This window comes from Taudactylus pleione, unplaced genomic scaffold, assembly GCF_031769625.1.
Source record: "Taudactylus pleione unplaced genomic scaffold, aTauple2 ptg000726l, whole genome shotgun sequence".
NCBI lineage: Eukaryota > Metazoa > Chordata > Amphibia > Anura > Myobatrachidae > Taudactylus > Taudactylus pleione.
In genome coordinates this window covers 5,456,431-5,468,993 of record NW_028285128.1, presented here as the reverse complement: position 1 = coordinate 5,468,993, position 12,563 = coordinate 5,456,431, and the positions used below count along the sequence as shown (strand labels likewise).

The 12,563-nt window shown below is 46.1% G+C and overlaps 1 pseudogene; it reads right to left on the bottom strand.

Annotated features, from left to right (window-relative positions):
• Positions 1 to 8,298: 8,298 nt before the first annotated feature.
• On the bottom strand, positions 8,299 to 9,498 carry LOC148477317 (syncytin-2-like; annotated as a pseudogene).
• Positions 9,499 to 12,563: the final 3,065 nt, after the last annotated feature.

Sequence of the window (12,563 nt, the reverse complement as noted above, 5' to 3'; positions counted from 1 at the left end):
GCATTAACCCCTTCCTGACTCCCGAGTACCGGCTAATAATTTAAATAAAAAAAAATTGAAAATGGTGGCAGAGGCTAATGGGTGGTCCTGTGCACCCTCGGACCACCCCCCAGTTTCGCCTATGGAGGGGGGGATGTGTGAGGGTGCAGAGCAGACAGGGTGGTGTGAGGGGGGAATGAGACAGGGTGTTTGGTATGGGGGGATGTGTGTGAGGGTGCAGAGCAGACAGGGTGGTGTGAGGGGGGGAGGCAGGGTGTTTGGTATGAGGGGGAGATGTGTGTGAAGGTGCATAGCAGACAGGGTGGTGTGAGGGGGGGAGGCAGGTGTTTGGTATGAGAGGGGGATGTGTGTGAGGGTGCAGAGAAGACAGGGTGGTGTGAGGGGGGGCAGGGTGGTTGGTATGAGGGGGGATGTGCATGAGGGTGCATAGCAGACAGGGTGGTGTGAGGGGGGAATGAGACAGGGTGTTTGGTATGAGGCTGGATGTGTGTCAGGGTGCAGAGCAGACAGGGTGGTTGAGGGGGGCATGAGACAGGGTGGTTGGTATGAGGGGGGATGTGTGTGAGGGTGCAGAGCAGACAGCGTGGTGTGAGGGGGGATGAGACAGGGTGTTTAGTATAAGGGGGTATGTGTGTGAGGGTGCACAGCAGACAGGGTGGTGTCCGGAGGTGAGAAGGAAGTGCAGGCAGCGGGAATAGGATGCTGCCAGGCTGGGCAGTGGCAGTCACTGAGGTGAGCAGGGTAGTGCACAGGCAGGACAGGCACACGGTTGCACTGGGTTAGCAGCAGTGTGCTGTCTCACCTGCCTCCTCTCTGGCTCCACTCCGCTTCCCGTATCCCCCAGACATGAACCCGATGGCCCTGCCTGTACCTGGAGACTATGATGTCAACAGTCCGGGGTACGGGACCCGCGCTGAGCCTCTCTACTCAGGGCCTGATTCAGAGCCGGACACTATTTGAGCTGGCTCATTCAGAAAAAGGGGCCGGCTATTTAAATTGAGCGCTCGCTCTTTGCGGTCTGTTGACGCCTCTGTGTCTGAGCGAGCGAACGAAACATGCGCTCGCTATTTTGTAAAGACGCCCCCTGGCCGCTCGCATCCTACGTCATCTCCGCTATTTATTTGATTAATTGAGTACATCGAAAGGCGTCTGAACTGCTCGCAGTGCTTGTGGTAGGATTTTCCTACCGCAATCATGCGAACAGTTCAGGCTAAGAAACAACCAAGTGACGTGGTCGATGACGCTGCTTTGTTAATTATGCACACCCTTAAAACGCCCGTTTTGACCGTTTGGCACGCCTGCGTTCGGATCTCCACTCCCCGTTTTCAAGCACCTTCCCCTGTTAACACCCACAAACGCCTCATCCTGTCACTCAAATTAGCAGGCACTCGCAATTTTGCAAGCGCTCGATTTCCGACCGCAATGACTGGTTGGCGCATGCGCATTACAACCCATACGCATGCGCAGTTGTGCAAACATTACTCGGAGCGAACGATCGGCCGCTTACGAGCGGCTCTGAATCAGGCCCTTAGTCCCCAGGGCAGCATGCCTCCCCGATGTATTCCTGGTACGGGCCGGCCTCCAAGTGCTGAGCATTTCCAATCAGGCGGCGTAACATCACCAGGGGCGGGGACAGCGGCGCTTAACGTCAAGAAGGGGGCATGGTAAGCGCGATGTATAGTGCCATTATATATCATATCTCTACACCGGCACCCTCTGCCCTATACCTTTGTATTATTATATCATATCACTATGCCCCCCCCTGCCGGCGCCCCCAAGCCACCACAGGGTCTGTGGGGGCAGTTGTTATGCCACTGATCCTGGACATGTTCAGCCGCTTACATATTTCTCCATTCCAGGACCAGCCCTAGTGTAAGCTCCGGAGATCTGTCGTCCATGGAAATAGCAGAATAAGTAGGAGAACTTGTGACACCACTGTATTTTTTTTTTTTATTTTAAACTTATTTTATTGTAAGACTGCATTGAACATTACAACTTAATGGTCAATAAATAGCAAGACATAAGTAGGTGTACAGCAGTAAACCAAATCTAAGTCCATGAGGAACATAGTGTTACAAAATCTAAAAGGGGGTAGAACCTGTAGACAGGGTTTCTTCATAGTACCAAGCTGTAAGTTGGACTGCAGCACGGAGTGTATCTTTGACCTGAGGCGGTAATGTGTGAACATACGGTAGCCAGGTGTCAAAAAATGTCTCTGCTCCTTTATCTTTATTAAGAGATAATTCTAACCAATCCATATTGAATAGATACAATATTCTAGGGTGTAGAAGATTGAGTGTTAGAGTGTCAGCAGAGATCCATTGGGATATGGTTTTCTTTGCAGCTGCTGCAATCTTTGCTAGTAGCAGATGGGCACCTCTAGAAGGACAGAATGTCCCAGACGATGGCATAATATCCCACATGGCCCACTCAGGTGTTAATACGAAACTAATTCCCAACGTGGTGGATATATACAGTATGTGTGTATTAGGGACCAGAACCTTTGTACCTCTGCACATCACCACATACAATGCATGAGGTCTGGATCAGGTTGTTTGCACTTGAAACAGTTAGAGTCTGTAGAAGCGCCTGTAAGGAATCTTAATTTGGGGGTGAAATAGGCTCGATGCAATAACTTATATTGCATTTCAGCGTAAGATGCCGAGATTAATTGTTTATTAAGTCTAACAAAAGATTTAACAATAGTGGATAGAGATATGGAAGGAAATGTAGAATGCCATTTAGCAACTCCAGCTGTCTCCAAATTTATTTCCCGGCGTAGATAAGTGTATAGTGTGGAAGTGGAGAACGACATAGAAGGGCAGCGAGACAACACATCATCCAAATCGCTTTTCCCAGGTGAAATGGGGAGTCGAGGGATTAAAGCGGTGATATAACTACGTACTTGGAACTAGATAAATATTGGGATTGGAAGACGAGGGAATCTTTCCTGTAACTGGTTGTGGGAATAAATCTTCATGGTGGATAAATCTATTAATTTATATATCGAAGTCACTGTAAGCTCCAGGTCTTAAAAAACCTGCGTTAACAACCCAGCAGTAAACCCCGGGTTATGACTAATGGGGAGAAATAGGGAGACGCTAGGAGAGACTTTCATTTGAGCTCTGGCTTGTCGCTAAGCCATGCAAGTAGTATGTAGTAGTAAGTTTTGTGTTACATGAGTTGGGAAAATGAGGGATGTGAATGTAATAGGCTAACTAATGGAACATCAGTGCTAAAAGATTGCTCCACCAGAGTGTCAGCAAATCCATTTGTTCCCTTGATCCAGTCAATTGCATAGCGATAATTTGGCGCTATGGCATAGGATCTTAAGCAAGGAAGATTGGTTCCTCCTAAAGTGGGTGGCTGAGTAAGTTTGAATACTGAGATCCTGGGTTTATTATCCGCTCAAATTAACTTACTGATCGCTCTGTTAATCAATTTTAAATCAGATTCCAAGGGAAGCAGAGGAAGCATCTGGAAGAAATATAAAATCCTGGGAAAAGATATAATTTTGATTAACTGACATCTACCGAGATATGAGAGTGGTAGGTGTTTCCATTTTTAAAAATCTAGACGTGTGCGTTGTATCAGGGCAGGGAATACAGGTTTGAGGGATGTGTCGAAATGTTAAAACCTAGGTATTTCAAATTTGTCCTAGCCCATTTAAAGGAAAAAGAATCCTTCCAATCTTTAGTTGCATCTGTATGTAAGGCCAGGGCTTCCGTTTTGTTGTAATTTATCAGAAAGCCGGAGATTACGTGGACATTTTCCAAGATGTGAAGAAGTTTAGGTATGGCAGAATGTGGGTTCCTAAAGTACAATAGTAAGTCGTCTGCATATGCAGAGACTTTCAATGTGACATCTCCGACGTTTACTCCCTGCCGCCAGGGCTGCCTTCAGAAATCCTGGGGCCCGGTACTGGCAAAATAGGCAGGGCCCCCCTCCCCCCCGGGATGGATGGAGCAGAGTTGACGGCGGGGGGGGGCGGCATCAATTGGTACGTAAACCAGTTCAACAACTGCTGTAAAACTCACACACACATTATATATATATATATATATATATATATATATATATAAATATATACATGGAAATCAACATTGATTCTAATATATATATGTATATATATATATATATATATATATATATGTATGTGTGTGTGTATATATGTATTTGAAAAAACCGCACAACACCTATTGATCCATTAGCAGGTGCAAGGCCACATAAATGGTAATATGGAAAACCGTCCACTTGTAGATCCACCAGGGGCTCAATAAGAGACGAGGCCAGCACTCAATGAAAGATAAATGAATCCCAGAGAAGATTTTATAGCAACACCATAATACATGACAGGTACATCTTTGCATCTTAGTTCAGCATATCATACATTACAGTAGGTGTGAGCATCAGTGCATCAAAGCTCCTTCCCCTACTGTCAGATCCCTACAGCTGTTTCAGTATCAACCGTCATCAGGGGATATCAAATTAACAATGTACAGTGAAGCCTATAAATACCTGTGTCCATCAGCAAAGAAAACTGTCTCACCTGTGTACACAAGCCCGTCAATCCCGCCTGCACAGCCGCGTGCAGCAGCACCAGCCACCGTCGCCCGCCAGTGACATAGATCGGGTATCCCGATTCACGTCTCCCGCGACCACGTGACCACGCCGCCGCACTGCCGGCCAATAGGTCCAGGAGATGCCCCTTGGCACCTAGGAGACCAGTTAAACAGGAAGAAAATCTTCCAACTAGTGACAGTTGTCATGGGAACCCCAAGCTTTCCCACACGACAGCCATAGTCAGCCCCGGTCCCACATGAAGATATCGAATTTACAAATTGGTTCGATACTAGGTGACATAATTCAGATTCAAAATCATGAGCAAGAGAATGTGAAGAAAAGGAAAAAATCCCCCCCCAAAAAAGGTTAAAGTAGAATCCCACATATAACAATATATAACAAACAATATATACATAGTCCAATGCAAGCACAGTACAGACGACCGCTATATCGATAGAAGATCTACAAAAAAGGTGCAAATGACAACTGCTCATTTAATCCTGATGGAGCCATACTGGCTAATTGGTAAATCCACCGACATTCCTGTTTGAGCAACAATTTGCTTCTGTCACCGCCGCATCGCAATGGAGGTATATGATCCAAGGGCATAAATCTAAAGTCATGAATAGTATGTTCACTGAGCACAAAATGTCTTGCAACCGGTGGAGTGCTGGCCTCTAATAGTGTTGCAGCCTTCTTAATTGAGGAGCGATGCATCGCTATCCGTTCTTTAACCATCCGTATTGTCATACCTACATATAACTTTGGACACGGACAATGGACCACATAGGTGACAAACTTGGTTTCACAGGTCATCCTGTGTCGCAGTTGGTAAGACACTCCAGTAGTAGAATGTTTGAAAATTTTTCCTACTTGCATAAATTTGCAATTGACGCAATTGCCACATTTGAATGCTCCTTTTTGCAAACTGAGCCAGCTTGTAGCAGAATTCACTCTTGGACTGATGTCAGAGTGCACAATCATATCTCCAATGTTGCTGCTGCGTTTAAAACAAAATAGTGGAGTACGTGCACAAAATCCACTCATTACAGGATCTGTTTGTATGATATGCCAATGCTTAAGAACCGCTTTTTTAATCACATTTGAGGAGATGGAAAAAGTGCTAGAGAACACCAGTCGATTCTCATTTTTGGGAACTGTTCTGTTCTCCAATAAAGTGACTCGGTCCAATCTCTTACAATGCTCAATGGCTTGGCGAACTTCTACTGGATCATATCCACGATCTACGAAGTTTAGTCCCATTTTTTCCAGAGCCCCTGGAACTTTATCTCTCTCAGATGTAATCCGCATCACACGTACCAATTGAGAGAAGGGAAGTCCTCTCTTTAGTGGCCTGGGATGGAAACTTGAGGACATGAGTAGTGTATTTTTATCGGTGACTTTCTTAAAGATCTCTGTGGTAAATGAGTTATCACTGATGCCCACAAGGACATCCAAAAATTCGATGGTCTCAGTACTGTGCTTGCAAGTGAACTTAATAGTGCCCGGTAGGCTATTAAGCCTATTTACAAAGTTCAGAAGAGTCGATTCATCCCCAGTCCACAGTATGAACAAATCATCAATAAATCGAACATAAAAAGCAACAAAACATGAAAAGTCTGGATCCGCCATAATATGAACCTTTTCAAAATCATACATAAAGAGGTTGGCATACGATGGGGCCATGTTTGACCCCATCGCAGTGCCAACCAGCTGTAAATAAAAAGAATTGTCAATCAAAAAGTAATTTTTATGAAGAATGATATGAATCAAAAGTAATAGGTATTCGGTTGGCGGTCCAGCATACTGTGGACCGTGTGTATATATATATATATATATATAAAAAAATATATGTGTGTATATCACACCCACATAAAAATACACTAAAAAGGCCGGATCCACATACAAAGCCAGAAGGAAGGGTAAGTGTAGAAGTGTACGGCACAGGGCAGGGAAGGGCTGGCTGGACAAGGGAGAGGAACAAGGCATGGAATGCTGGCGGGACTAGGGGGGACAAGAAAGGCTGGCTGAACTAGGGGGGAGGCACAGAGTAGAGAAGGCTGACTGGACTGGGGGGGGGACTTGGCAGGGAAAGCTGGCTGTACTGGGGGGGTGGACAGGGAAGGCTGGCTGTACTGGGTGGGTGGACAGGGAAGGCTGGCTGTACTGGAGGGGGTGGACATGGAAGACTGGCTGAACTATGGGGGGAGGTACAGGGCAGATAAGGCTGTAACAGGAAAGGGGGCAGTGCAGAGAAGGCAAGGGGGGGAGGCATAGGGCACAGGAACAGGTGGGTGGACAGGGAAGAGTGGCTGAACTAGGGAGGGTAGCATGTCAAGATCAGGGTGTACCTGCTCAGCGGTGCATTCAGCTGGCTGCGCTGGTGCAGCCAGCCAGGTAGAATCTGCCCTGCTGCTTAAGTATGGAGAGAGAGGGGGGCCCGGCAGGCATCTGTGCTGCAGCGGCAGCCAGGAATGCAGAGAGAGAATAGGAAGCTGACGTTTGCAGAGCCAATCACAGCTCGCGGACCGGGCAGCCAATCAGGAGCGGCCGCTATGGCCGCTCCTCATTGGCTGCCGTTCTGCGATCTCAGGCTGGCTTGAGGCCACCCTGCTTGTATATTCCTCCCTGCTGTCACTTGCTGCAGCGGTGCTGCTACCCGCCGGGCCCCCCTCTCTCCCCTTCCTCCGGGCCCGGGACTCGAGCCCCGGCGGTCCCCCCCTGATGGCGGCCCTGCCTGCCGCTGTTGACATAACAAAAAAGTGCGAGTGGCAGAGTTTGTATGTGTATGAATGAGATAGGCGGCATACAGTATACACACACACTCCAGCACCCCTCCACCCATGGCTGGACCAATCCAAGTAGGCTTCCATGGTGGTGATCCTTATCGAAAGCCATCTGTTACTGTATTCGAGATAGAGGGTGCAGGGTTTATGAAATAGCGTGATGAAGCTTACCAAAAGCAAAGAAAGACCAACTTATTTGTCACGCATGTCATGAACACATTTATATATTGCCTATGAGAACAAATAAATGATATTGCAGGATAGGATTGCTGGGACCCATTTATTTCCTTAACAATTCTCACCCTTTTGATAATTTCATTATCACACATATAAACACCACCTGAAATGGCAGCAATGGCAGTACTACTGAGATAGGGAAGGTGATGGGATAGTCCACACCACCTAGACAACTGGGACTACACTGACTCTGTTGCCATATACCCCGCAGTAAATTGCACCCACAGGTTAATGTCTTCACCTATAGCAGACGCTTTTCCCAGGCAGATTAGGTCCACCCAGTACTCTGATGCCCCCAGGTCTTATAGGATGACAAAGTGCAATTGAGACAGGGTATGAGCAAAAGGACCCTCTGGCTAAAGTACCGCCCTTGCCACCATCTAGGTCAGCATTCACACATCTTTATTAAGCAATCTCACACAAACACTCTCTATCAATAAGAACTATAACAGCAGCCGGAGGTGCACTAGGGCACAGAGACCACTCGGTGAATTTGCTGGAATCAAGATGAATGACTCGTCGAACTCACTCGCGAGGGAGAAAACTTCCTCTGGGCGGTGTCCAAACTGACAAAGTGCACCTGCGGGACCCTCTTTCAGAGATGATGTCTTCCACCCAGATCTTTACAACAGCTTAGGGGTCTTTCAGAAGAGATGGGCAGTTGGGCTAGGCCATCAGACGGTCATCTCTGTGGCTGTTATCATTCTTCCCATTAAATGAGTGGATCCACACCTTTCCTGCAATGCAAAATACAGCACATTAGAATTTTCCAAGCAATCAAAAGAAATACAATCAATCCTATCACTATCACTATGGGTTTTATCAGATCTGACAACATATTATTAAACCAGACACCAAGTGTCCCCATCCAGGAGAAGGGATTCCATCCCTCCTTGGATATGTCTTTAGCTTTTTTCTGTAATTCTTTTACTTTATTCATGTGTGCCTCTATGGGGTCATGTGTATGCTTAATCCAAGTGCAACATTCCTCACCTATGATAGCACAAGTTCCTCCCTCTATGGCTAACAAGTAATCAAGAGCCATTCTATTTTGTAAGGTCACTTTCCTAATTTGGGCCATTTCTTCATTTATAGCATGGATGGCACTTGTGGTTTCATTAATTATCCCATCCATAATGTTTGCATAATTATTCAATTTATTCGCTAATTCAATTCCCCAACCTGTCCAGGCAGGGGACCACATCCAGGCTTTATCTGCTGTAGTAAACAATTTCCTCTTGTATCGAGTTTCCCTAGGGCCTGTTTCTATCATATTGGTAAAAGAGACATTTGCACGTTGCCTTATGGCTGGTACAACTCTTCCTATAGTGCAGTTACCCCATGCCCCCATAGTAAGCTAGGAGTAGGCTCTATTACCACAAATATAATATAGCCCTTGCTTCAATACCCTGGGAATTATTTTACCATGGTTTCCCAACCAGCTCTGAAACCATACCATATTTTTGTACATTTGGGTCCTACACTCCACATCATCCTCATCCTTCTGGTCAGGACAGGCACACCTAGGGGCACAAAGAGCTTTCATATTTGCACATCAACATTGATTATTACAGTTCCCATCCACCTTGTCACATGTAGCTTCCTTGTATTCCATATTAAACACTAAGGTAACATTCCTACAATTCCTACCTTTTAGTTCGGCCACATGGTTAACGTACATAGGCCCTATACACATAGTGGGTGGAGAGATTATACCAGCAATTTCTAAGTATATTCCTAGGTCTGAGATAGCATTGTGAGCAGTGTGATTTATATCTATTTCAACATTATAGCTATAGTCTGTGAGGTTAAGATCGTTCATTGATATAGGGATACCAAGCAAAGGGATTCCTTTATGGTTGGCAGGAACATGAGAACAGATCCAACAGTTAGTGGAGTTCAGCTGCTTGGCCGTCTGCTGATGCAGGAGCCATATAGAGTTCTTTTGTTTTTCCCCATTCACCTGCATGCAAGGAAATAAAGCACAACCGAGCAGGCAGAACAACAAGCGCATCTTAGCAGTCCATCTGCTCCCCTTTTCCCTGAGCGGCCTCACCCCTTTGGAGCCGGTCTGCGCCATTGACCTGAAAGTTAATTTTGTTACAATGAGAAGCATTTACCCAGTATACTTCCCTTCTACTTTGATTGAGGTAGCTGTGGTCAGTAGCACCTGGAATGGGCCGTCAAATCGGGGTTCAAGATGTTTTCTCACGTGTCTTTAGATTACCACCCAGTCTCCGGGTTGTAGGTGGTGGGTTCCAGATGTGTCTTGTGGATCTGGTAAAGAAGAAAACACCTTTCCATACAAGTTAGTCAGTTGCTTGTTAAGCTGAACAACATAATCAGTAAGAGAGGCGTACTGTCCATGTAATTCTTGTGGAAAGAAAAGGCCTGTTAGTGGTGGCCTGCCAAACAGTATCTCAAACGGTGAAAGTCCATGTAATCCCTTTGGGTTATGCCTAATAGCAAAAACGGTAACGCTTGTAACCATGTAAGTTTTATTTGCTCACATATCTTAGCTATTTTGTTTTTTAAAACGCCATTGGCTCTCTCAACCTTGGCTGACGCCTGAGAATGATATGGAGTGTGAAGATGCTGTTCAATTTGCAACCCTTTCAACATTTCTGCAAATACCTGTCCTGTAAAATGCGTTCCTCTGTCTGATTCTACCGTCTCAGGTAGGCCATACCTGCACACGATTTCAGATATTAATTTCTTTGCTGTTACCGCCGCGGTTGCCTTGGCAATAGGCCACACCTCCACCCTTGACGAGAACATGTCCACGCACACTAATATAAATTCATAGACCCCACATTTTGGTAGCTGAATGTAGTCTATCTACAACCTTTGAAACGGGTAGTCAGGTTTTACAAGGTGTTTCATTTCTACCTTAGTCATTTTGCCTGGATTGTGTTTAGCACAAATCATACATTTCTTACACCACTCTGTTGCAAACTGTGGAAAGCCCGGTGCGAACCAAAATTTATTGACACTAGCAATCATTCCCCTTTTAGAAACATGTGAAGGGAGATGAGACAAGCTTGCTAGAATGGGATACAGAGATGGCGGTGCACACAATTGACCATCTCCATGTTTCCAAACATCATTTATTTGTTCGCACCCGGCCCTCCTCCATTTGCCAAGTGTTTGGGGACCTGCTTGATTTTGCAGGGTTATTAGGGTGACCATGGACATACTTTCTGTATCTTTTGGGGACTCTGCCTGGCTCCTTCATCTGCTTTTCTGTTACCCTTAGTGATAGGATCAGTTGCGCGCTGATGTGCTTGACACTTGATAACTGCTATAGCTTTAGGCAATGTTACCTTTTCTAAAAGGTCCTGGATCAGATTTGCATGTTTTACAACTTTCCCACTGGATGTCAGGAAGCCTCTATGTTTCCACAGAAAGCCAAAATCATGTAGAATTCTGAATGCATAGCAGGAGTCTGTATATATGTTTACAGTCTTTCCCTCTGCCAGTTCACATGCCTTGATCAGGGCGATTAATTCTGCACTTTGGGCAGAATGTACACCAGGATCAAGTGCTTCAGAGTACAAAATAGAGGTGTCGTCTGCTATAGCAAACCCTGCAGCAAACCCTCCCTCTGGCTTTTGTAGTCTGGACCCGTCTACATAGAGGGTCATTTCTGCATTCAGAATGGGCTGGTCCAGAACAGGACCGGGAGTGGTGTAGAAGAGTTCCACCTCCTGCTCACAATCATGCTCTGGGCTCGGCCCACTTCCCATGTCATGGAGTGGTAAAAGGGTAGCTGGGTTTAACACATTGCACCGAAGTACAGTGATGTTAGATGGCGCCAGCAGAGAAATTTAATATTTGGTCAATCTGGCAGCAGAGAGGTGTCTGGTGGTTAGGCTGTGGAGAACTGCTTGTACAGCATGGGGAACCATAAGAAATAGTCTATTCCCCAGGACAATATTGGCAGTCTATTCAACTAGCAGGGCTGCCGCTGCGACTGATTTTTCACATGCGGCGCCCGCTGAAATCACTGAGTCCAATTTGGTAGTAAAGTACCCTACTGGCTTCTGTCATCTCTAAATTTTTGAGTAAGTACTCTCGAAGCCTGTCCTTCCTGTTCATGACAGAACAGGCTGAATGGTTTAGTGTAGTTTGGGAGTGCAAGTGAGGGGGCACTGAGTATGGCCGCCTTCAACTGGTCCACAGCCTGTTTTCCTTCCTCAGACAGCTCTATGCGTCCAGCATGAGTGGTCAGAGCGTATAGGGGGGGCAGCGATTTGAGACATGTTTGGTATCCATTGTCTGCAATATGAAACTAATCCCAAAAAACCTCTGATTTGTATGGCACTCTGTGGGTATGGCGCTTTCTGTATTACTGAGACTATGTCCACAGTTATGTGTTTAGAGCCCCGTGAAATACAGTGGCCTAGGAAAATTACCTTTTCCTGACAAAATTGTAGCTTGCTAGAGGATGCTTTGCATCCTTCAACACTCAAGTGGGAAAGTAGAGAAGCAGTTGCATTAATGCACTGCTCCTTTGGGGTGGCTGTCAGCAGGAGGTCGTCGACATATTGTACAATAGTGACCCTTGCTGGCGATTGCCACCTATCCAGGACTTGTTTCATCGCCTGACCAAATTCAGATGGTGAGGAGACCATTTCCTGTGGCAACCGAGTCCAAGCATACTGCTGTCCCTCAAAGGTGAAGGCAAACAGGTACTGGGAGTCTGGGTGCACAGGTACACTGAAAAAAGCATCAACCAAATCTATCACACTAAACCAGGAGGCATCTGGTGGGATCTCTCCTAGAATAGTGTGATGATTTGGGATGAGCGGAGCATCCTCTTGAATAATCTTATTCACTGCCCGCAGATCTTGGCATACACGGAACTGGCCTGGTTTTCCAGGCTTGGCTACTGGATATAGGGGTGTGTTGACTGGGGATTTTATAGGGACCAGGATCCCCTGGTCCATGAAGGTTTTGATTTGATTTCTCACACCA